The following is a 7,960-nucleotide window of genomic DNA, read 5'->3' as shown; positions in this document are numbered from 1 at the left end:
TGCTGAAAAAATTAATTTTTGTTTCGTTTTAATTTAAACACAAATATTTATTGCTAACTGTTTGCGATTGAAAGAAGAAAACACAACAAATGTCTACTACACAAATTAACTGCATTGTAAATAGTAAAAGTCAAGTCTTCTTATAGAATAAAAAAAAAATGATTAAAATATTTGGAAAAGTTGTTTTATTTTTAAATGGAAATAAGTAAAAAAAGGTAAGTTTCATGCATAGTTCCAAAATTCTAATTAGATTAATCACTATTCAATGCTCCTCAATAACAATTAAAAATTTACTCAAAATATATCCCTTATATATTAAATATATTATAAAAACTTTATTCTACAAGAGAAAATACGTGCAACGTCGTCGTGCATTTTATTTTGATCATTTCCATTCTCCTACCAAAAACCGCGCCGCACATTCCTTTTTCCCATGATCCTGAACTCTTCCTTATAGCTTTTTCAAATATAGTTTTATTCCTTTTCTATTCCAATGTCTCAATATATTTTCCTATGCTTCACCGCTTCTGCAAGGATGTTAAATTGTGAAAATTGGAAAAGTTTAGATATTATAATATAAGCAAAGTGAGAGTAAGTTTGGTAGCAGTGGTTGTACAAAATAAAAAAAAAAAAACAAAATTAAAGTAGGTATTCTAAATCGAACGACAGAAATGGCAAAGACAGAAATCAAAAAACCATCAAACTATAACTAGAACCTCTTTTGCTTTTCATAGAAAAAAAAAAATTCATTTTATTTGTGGTGTTGTATCCTTGTTTCTTTTTTATTTTATCCACTTGCAAATAGTTGAATACTTTCTTGTATCTGTGAGATTGGAACTCAGCGTGTTGTCTTTATGCATACAAAAATATTTCAGAGGGCTATAAAATCTGAAAACAGAGGCAAAAATATAGAAACCGACTTTAGCTTTAGTTGTACAAGTATTGAAGTAACTTCGTTCTTGTTTTTTTTTTTTTTTTTTTGCAAAAAGGATAACAAATACAACAACCAAACTGCAGCAAGTAAACTAGAAAAAAAAAACTATACAAAATATTGGAAAATGGAAAAGTTAAAACTGTCTTGTCTATGGTAAAAGGATATTTGACACTGACAGATCGGACAAGAACACAAAAAATAAAAATACAACAAATACCCGCACACAGCTCAGTCCAGACGCATCTCATTCTCTCTTCATGATTCTTGTATCTTATAACTTAGCCCAATGGTTCTAGAGGTAGTTGGTCTTTTTATTGGACAAAAGAAAATTGGTTAAAAGTTTAAGTTGTGTTGTGTTGGGCTGCGAAGACCAATTTTGTTTGCCGCCTGGCTGAACTGACAAAAGCTTTATAGACGAGAAAATATTTACGAAACAGTTTACAATTAAAAAGTTTTACAATTTGCCATATACGAAATAGATTTTAATTTGATTGTCTTAAAGTGATGGCTCTGAAGTAAAATGAATAATTTTAAACTATAAACTGATGATATGTATGTGTGTGTGTATTATGTTGTTTTGTGTTTAAATCGATGACGGCACTTTACTTGTATATATCATTTCATTAGAGTCAGGAAACTTTGTTAATTAGTATACTAGATTGTTGGTTAGCTTTAAAATAACTTCTCCTAATGAAATAAGCCTCTTAAAGTTCAAAAATCTTTTCTTTTGATTTTAAAGATGGTACTTAAAACTGGGGGGCAACGAAAATAGAGCAGGAAGCAAACCCTACTTTTCTAAAGGATTTTTGTTTGCTGAGTCCGAATCCGAAGTCAAAATTTCACTAACACGTCACGTTTACGAAATAATTTAATATTAAAAGGTCAAAAACGCATTTTTTTTGGGTACATTTGACGTCAAATTACATCACCATTAAGTTATTTTTGCAAAACTGCTTATGCAATCTCGAAACGCCATATTAAAACGTCCTTAAGGTGCTTATCTTTTTTCAAAATTATTTTTTGCTCGATGATAGTGAAAAAAGAAATTTATAATTTTTTTGTTTTTTGAACCAAATTCCAGTTTACCTCTTCTGATTTGGACTTAAAAAAAGCAACATATTACGGAAAAATATATATTGAATTCAAAGGTGCCATTGTGCTGACATGCTTTCTTCCGACCATATTCGGTAGATGAGTTGGTGCTGTTTAAGGCCGCTCGACAGAAAGACCGTCAATTGCAGGAGGTTAATGGGACTTCATAACCTTTGGGAGGAGTTGGTTTCAACATCGCCATTATATGGATGGTGTTGTTTCCAAATGTTTAGCCTATTAAATAAAGTATCGTCCATGTTGGTCACTGTGGCGTATGCGTGATTTTTTTTTTTTTTCTTAAAAAAACTTGAATGGTCAATGAACAAATCGGTTGCGCTGACTAATAAAAAAAATGACTTGATTTTATATTTCTGGAGCATTTTTTAATACAGCTCTTGTATTAAAGCAATACAAAAAATATTACATTTTAATGTTTTCAAAATATTAAAATTATTTTTAATCTTTTTTGTATTAAATTTCAACATTTAAGTATTAAATTTACTACTTGTAATACAAAAATTATTAGAAAATAACTTCTGTATTAGATTTCAATATTTTTGTATTACATTTTTATATAATTGTATTACATTTTAATATAATTTTACTTAAACATAATACAAATTTATTAAAAAACTAATATAAAAAGTATTAAATTGTAATACAAGAATATAAAAACATTTTATATTTTTAAAAAATTTCTAATTCACTGAAACTTTATTATTTTCAAATTAGCAAGATATATTCTTGTAGGGGCTTAAACGTTCTACAAAAAATTCCTTGGAATGAAATTGATTGCTTTAACCGTTTAGAAGATATTCGTATCCAAATCGCAATGCATACGGGTCATAAGAAAACTATTGAAATCAGTGAGCATTGGTTTGGGTACGAATATCTTCTAAACGGTTAAAGCAATCAATTTCATTCCAGGTAATTTTTTGTAGAACGTTTAAGCCCCTACAAGAATATATCTTGCTAATTTGAAAATAATAAAGTTTCAGTGAATTAGAAATTTTTTAAAAATATAAAATGTTTTTATATTTTTTTTTAACTTTGACCTCGAATATCTTTAGAATGGTTAGATTAATGAAAAAAGTTAATAAGACCTTTTTTGTGGAGCAATCAATTTCCAACAAGAATATGTCTTGCGCGTTTGATCATTATAATTTTTCAATTTGTTACAAAATTAAGAACAAAAAACGAATTTTTAAAGATTTTCTCGATATTTGGACCTCAAATATCTATTCAACGGCTAGATAAACGAAAAAAGTGTATAAGGCCTTTTTTGTAGAGCGTTCAATTTCCTACAAGAATATGAAAAGAAATTTGCTAAAAAGTCAATTAATAAAAAAATTATTTTTTTTTAGTAGAAGCTTGATGTAAAAATGGAAAATTGCAAAGCGGAGGACCTTCCCATTAATATAAAGAGCTCATATTTGGTGTGTTTATTCTAGAGGGGTCTAGCAATCGATTTTTCGGAGTACCAAATCAAAAAAAAATTTTTCGATTTTTTTGACCCACCCTAAGCAGCAGCCATTTTAAAAAAGAAAAAATATATATATTGCACATGAATTTTGATCGGCAATAAGATTTTACATGCCACAAATTATGAAACAGATAAAATAGAGACCAGAATGTCACCATTATTATATTATTTATGATTAATATTTATTTTCAGTAATGAATTTTGTAAAAATAATACATTTTGGTATTGAATTGAAATATTTTTGTACCTATTATATTTTAATAAAATTCTAAGTAGAAATTAATATAAAAAGATAAAATTTTAATATGCAATAATTGAAATTTAATACATTTGTTATGAAATTCTAATGCATATAAACTGTATTACTTTGTAATGCAACTATTTTAAATTTTAATACATTTTGTATTAACTAAAAAATTTTAATATTTATTTAATTTTAGTACATTTCTGGTGTAACCCTATATGTGACCCAAAAAGTATTAAAAAATACTCCTGAATTTTCAACAGTGTAATCTTGACTTTTTTTGTTAGAATATTCTATAAAACATTATGTAGTTGGTTAAAAAAAAATTAAATTAAAGATTAAAAAAAATAAGAAAACCGTTTCAAAACCTGTAAGCATAAGAAAAACGGAAACGAAAACATACTTATGTTGGTTGAGTGAAAATATGTACTTCCGAACGGAATCGTGATCAAAATCACTTAGAATTTTGTTTACAAAAAATCCAATAAACTGACTCTGTTGATGAATCCTCAATCGGTCGATGAAGGATTAAAAAAAAAAAACTAACCAAAACTATATAAATTGGTTGAAAAGCATATTTGGAGGTCGGGCATTCAAAAATCTAACCTAAATCAATAAGTACTAAATTACTTCCTAGGATATTCGAATTTATAAACTCATATTTGAAAGTAGAACAATCCACTTCTTGTCTTTGTAGTTCCATTCAAAACCCAGTTGCAATTAAGGGATCCTGAAACTCTGCCACCACAATTACCACTAAAACGTATCATTATAGTCTCAGTTATCATATCTATTTCTATTGTTAATCCTTTTTACTTTATACCATCTTCACCCCGCGTATTGAAGTTTTAAAAAATTCTTCTGCTCTCAAAAAGAAAGAACAAACAAACAAGAAAAAATAACATCAAATGGAACATCATTGGACAAAAGCCACTTTTCGCTTACATGGCAATGGCAACTATACTACAACTGGCAACAAAATTTTAGGTGAATGCTTAAGTAGAAAAATGGGCAAAATAATAAAAAAAAAAAAAAATAACTTCGCTGAGAGGATAAGAATGCCACGCTTATGTTCACATTCATTACGAAAGCTTTTACTCATTCTCACTTCGTTTGTCTCTTTGTAACAGTGTTATCCTCTGTAAACTGTAAGTGCTTCACATTTCGTTCCTTCTTTTCAATCCGGTACAGAACGGCACGGCAAGGCCCGTCACAACCGACAAACCAACCCTATACTCAACTCAACTCCACCCAACCCGACTCGCCTCGTTTTTTGCATACAAATTTTTGTCTATTAAGAATTTCTAGTGCGTGTGTGTAAAACATTAAGCCAAAAGGGAGAAACATTAAGGGGAGAGGGGTGAATAATAAAAAAAAAAATAGCTCTCATATATGCACAGCGACTCTTTTTAGTTTAAAATAACCCACTGACACAATTTAATTCAATTTAAGCCATTTGCCCTTTTCCGTGAAAGTTCCTAATGACAGTGTAAGTGCACATGGACTTTATAATGACAAAAAAGTTGAATTTTATATTTTTGTTGTTATTTTCTTAAAATGCAAAGAAACAAAAGGAAAAAAAAGCTTTACATAATGCATTTTGTGTATTGTCCTGAATGTGACGCAGTGTCGAATATTATATAGAGGATGAACATTTTTGTTGCTGCACGTAGCAGTTAGCTGATTGAAATCAAAATAGGTCGAGTCATTTTAAGCTCTGACTAAAACGTTATGAAACTAAATAGTATTTATATCAAGGACAAATTAAAATTTTTTAATAGTTATCAAAGGAGAAATATTATATTTATACTATTAAATTTTTGAGGCATAAGTACGGTGACCATCCGTCCCGGTTTACCCGGGACTGTCCCGTATTTCTACAGCTTGTCCCGGGTTTTTATTTTAGAAACCCGGGACGTATAAGTGTCCCGTATTTTGTAATTTGTCCCGTATTTGCACATTCTCCGATTTTTTTTTATTCAAAATTAAAAAAAAAAAAATTTTATGGAAAACAAGAACAAGAAAACAGCGGTTGGAAATTGAAAGTTTTTCTAATTTTTCGGATCAAAGCTTCAAGCCTAGTACAATGCTGAAGCAAAACGAACATTTTTCCAAGTAAAAAGCTCTGTAGCAGCAAGAAAAATTACCTGGACAGCTGAATGTGAGTGACAAACGACAGAAAACTTCAAATATTCTAGCACTATTAAGAATTTCGTTGGTTAAGCTGCGTAGTGTGCAACGAAAAGCAAAATTTTCGTTTACGATTTCGTTGCGCTGGTTTTATATGAAAATTTTCGTTTCGCCTCTCTAGGCTTTAGCTTTTAAAATTTTTCGTCAATTTTTAAGTTCTAGCCTGTATTTTTGAGGTTGAAAAGTTATACCAGAAAAAGTTTTTTCGAATAATGGAGAACATATGTATGAAAGAATAAAGCTATATATCGTCGGTCTCATAAGAAAACCTCGTAACTCCCATCAAAATTTTACAGGAGAGGCGAAAGAGTAAACAAACAACAGAGTAGTTGGGAAGAAACGCGCTGTGCAAAATTTGAATTTTAGTCTATTTAGAGTTTTCGGAATGACCCCAAATTTTCTGTGTTGCTCCGCTGACATATTTTCTAAAGAATGGCATTCAAAATTAATTTTTGAAAAAATGTGGAGTTACGAGGTTTTCTTATGGGACCGACGATATGTAAATTTCATTAAAATTTTTTTTTTTTTTGAAAATTATTATTTTCTAAACGATCCAACAAATTTTTTAATCCGTCCCGGGTTTCACTTCTAGGAATATGGTCACCGTAGGCATAAGAGAGTGGATACGAATGCAGTCAAAGAAATACTAAAAATGACCCAAATTAAAAAATAAAAAATGTATAAACAAGGTATAAAATAAATATATAATTTTAAAAGAATTATAGACAAAAATTATCCAGCAGCGAAGAAAAAAATAACAAAAATAATAAAAAATTATTAAAATTATTTTTATTTTAAGTGGAGTGGATTGAATATAATTCAATATAAGTTCAAGTGACCTCAACTCCAAAAATTAATAAAGCGTTTCGCCCAGGTACGACAGTGGGCTCATCAGTTAGATCTGTCGTACCCTTACTAAGACGCCTTATTTTGGTCGATGTTTACCGACACTATATAAAACTCACAGCATGAATAAATATTCTGTAGAAAAAAATATTACGCATACGCCAGAGTCGCCCACTTTAACAATAGTTTGTTTAGGCTGTTTTTCCTACAATTATTATTAAATGTCAGAATCAAGATAACAATAATTTTTCTTAACTTATGAAAAATTGTGTGTTAAGGCAAGGAAAAATTAAAAAAAAAAAAAAAACAAAAACAAAAATCAACAATATTCAAAAAAAGGAAAAGTGTTCAAAAATGGTAAGATTTTTTTTTTTTTTCAAAATTTAACTTTTTTTAAAAACTTTTTAATTTTCCATTGGCTTATCTAAAATTAAAACGATATCTATTAATAAAATGTTAAAAATAAAATCAACAAAATTTGATTTTTCTCATAAAAATGTGATTAGAAGTAAGTCATTTGCAGCTACAAAATGTGGTGTTTTATTTCATCTCAAAAGTCAAAAGTTCAATCTCTCAGAACAGAAAGTCTGTTTGATGAATAAATCTGTAACTTTGCAGATTTATTTTAGGTATCTTAATCTTCAATAAAATAAAATTATTATAAGATTATTAAAAAAAAGTGGTAAATTTTCTAAAAAAAAAAAAAAATAAAAAGGCCTATTTTTAAAGCATTTCTAAATTGATCTCAAACTTTACAAAACACATTTTTTACAAAATAAACTTGACATTTTTTAAAAATTAAAATAAAATTTTTAAATATATCCTTGAATTTTCTGTAAAGTAATCCCTTGTTGATATATTAGGTCTGTTTAATGAATCTGATCTGCACAGAAAAGATCCGAAAAGTACAGGTTTGTGTGTTTCATAAGGAAACATCTTGCCCTAAACTGTTCTACAAACTGTCATTTTGTGTTCCATGAAGTTTTCCAGCACAGATAAGTTCAAGTTTTTCTGCCCCTACTTTTGAGGTAGAGCAAACGAGTGAGAAGTGTCAAACAGCAACTGATTTGTTTTATTTTTACAAAAATATATTTAAATAAATTCAAAATAATGAAAATTTGTTTAGAATATTTTTAATATGAAGAAAAATTCAAAATGTGAAAAAATATTC

Source organism: Episyrphus balteatus, chromosome 3, assembly GCF_945859705.1.
Source record: "Episyrphus balteatus chromosome 3, idEpiBalt1.1, whole genome shotgun sequence".
Taxonomy (NCBI): Eukaryota; Metazoa; Arthropoda; class Insecta; order Diptera; family Syrphidae; genus Episyrphus; species Episyrphus balteatus.
This window is presented reverse-complemented; position numbering follows the sequence as displayed.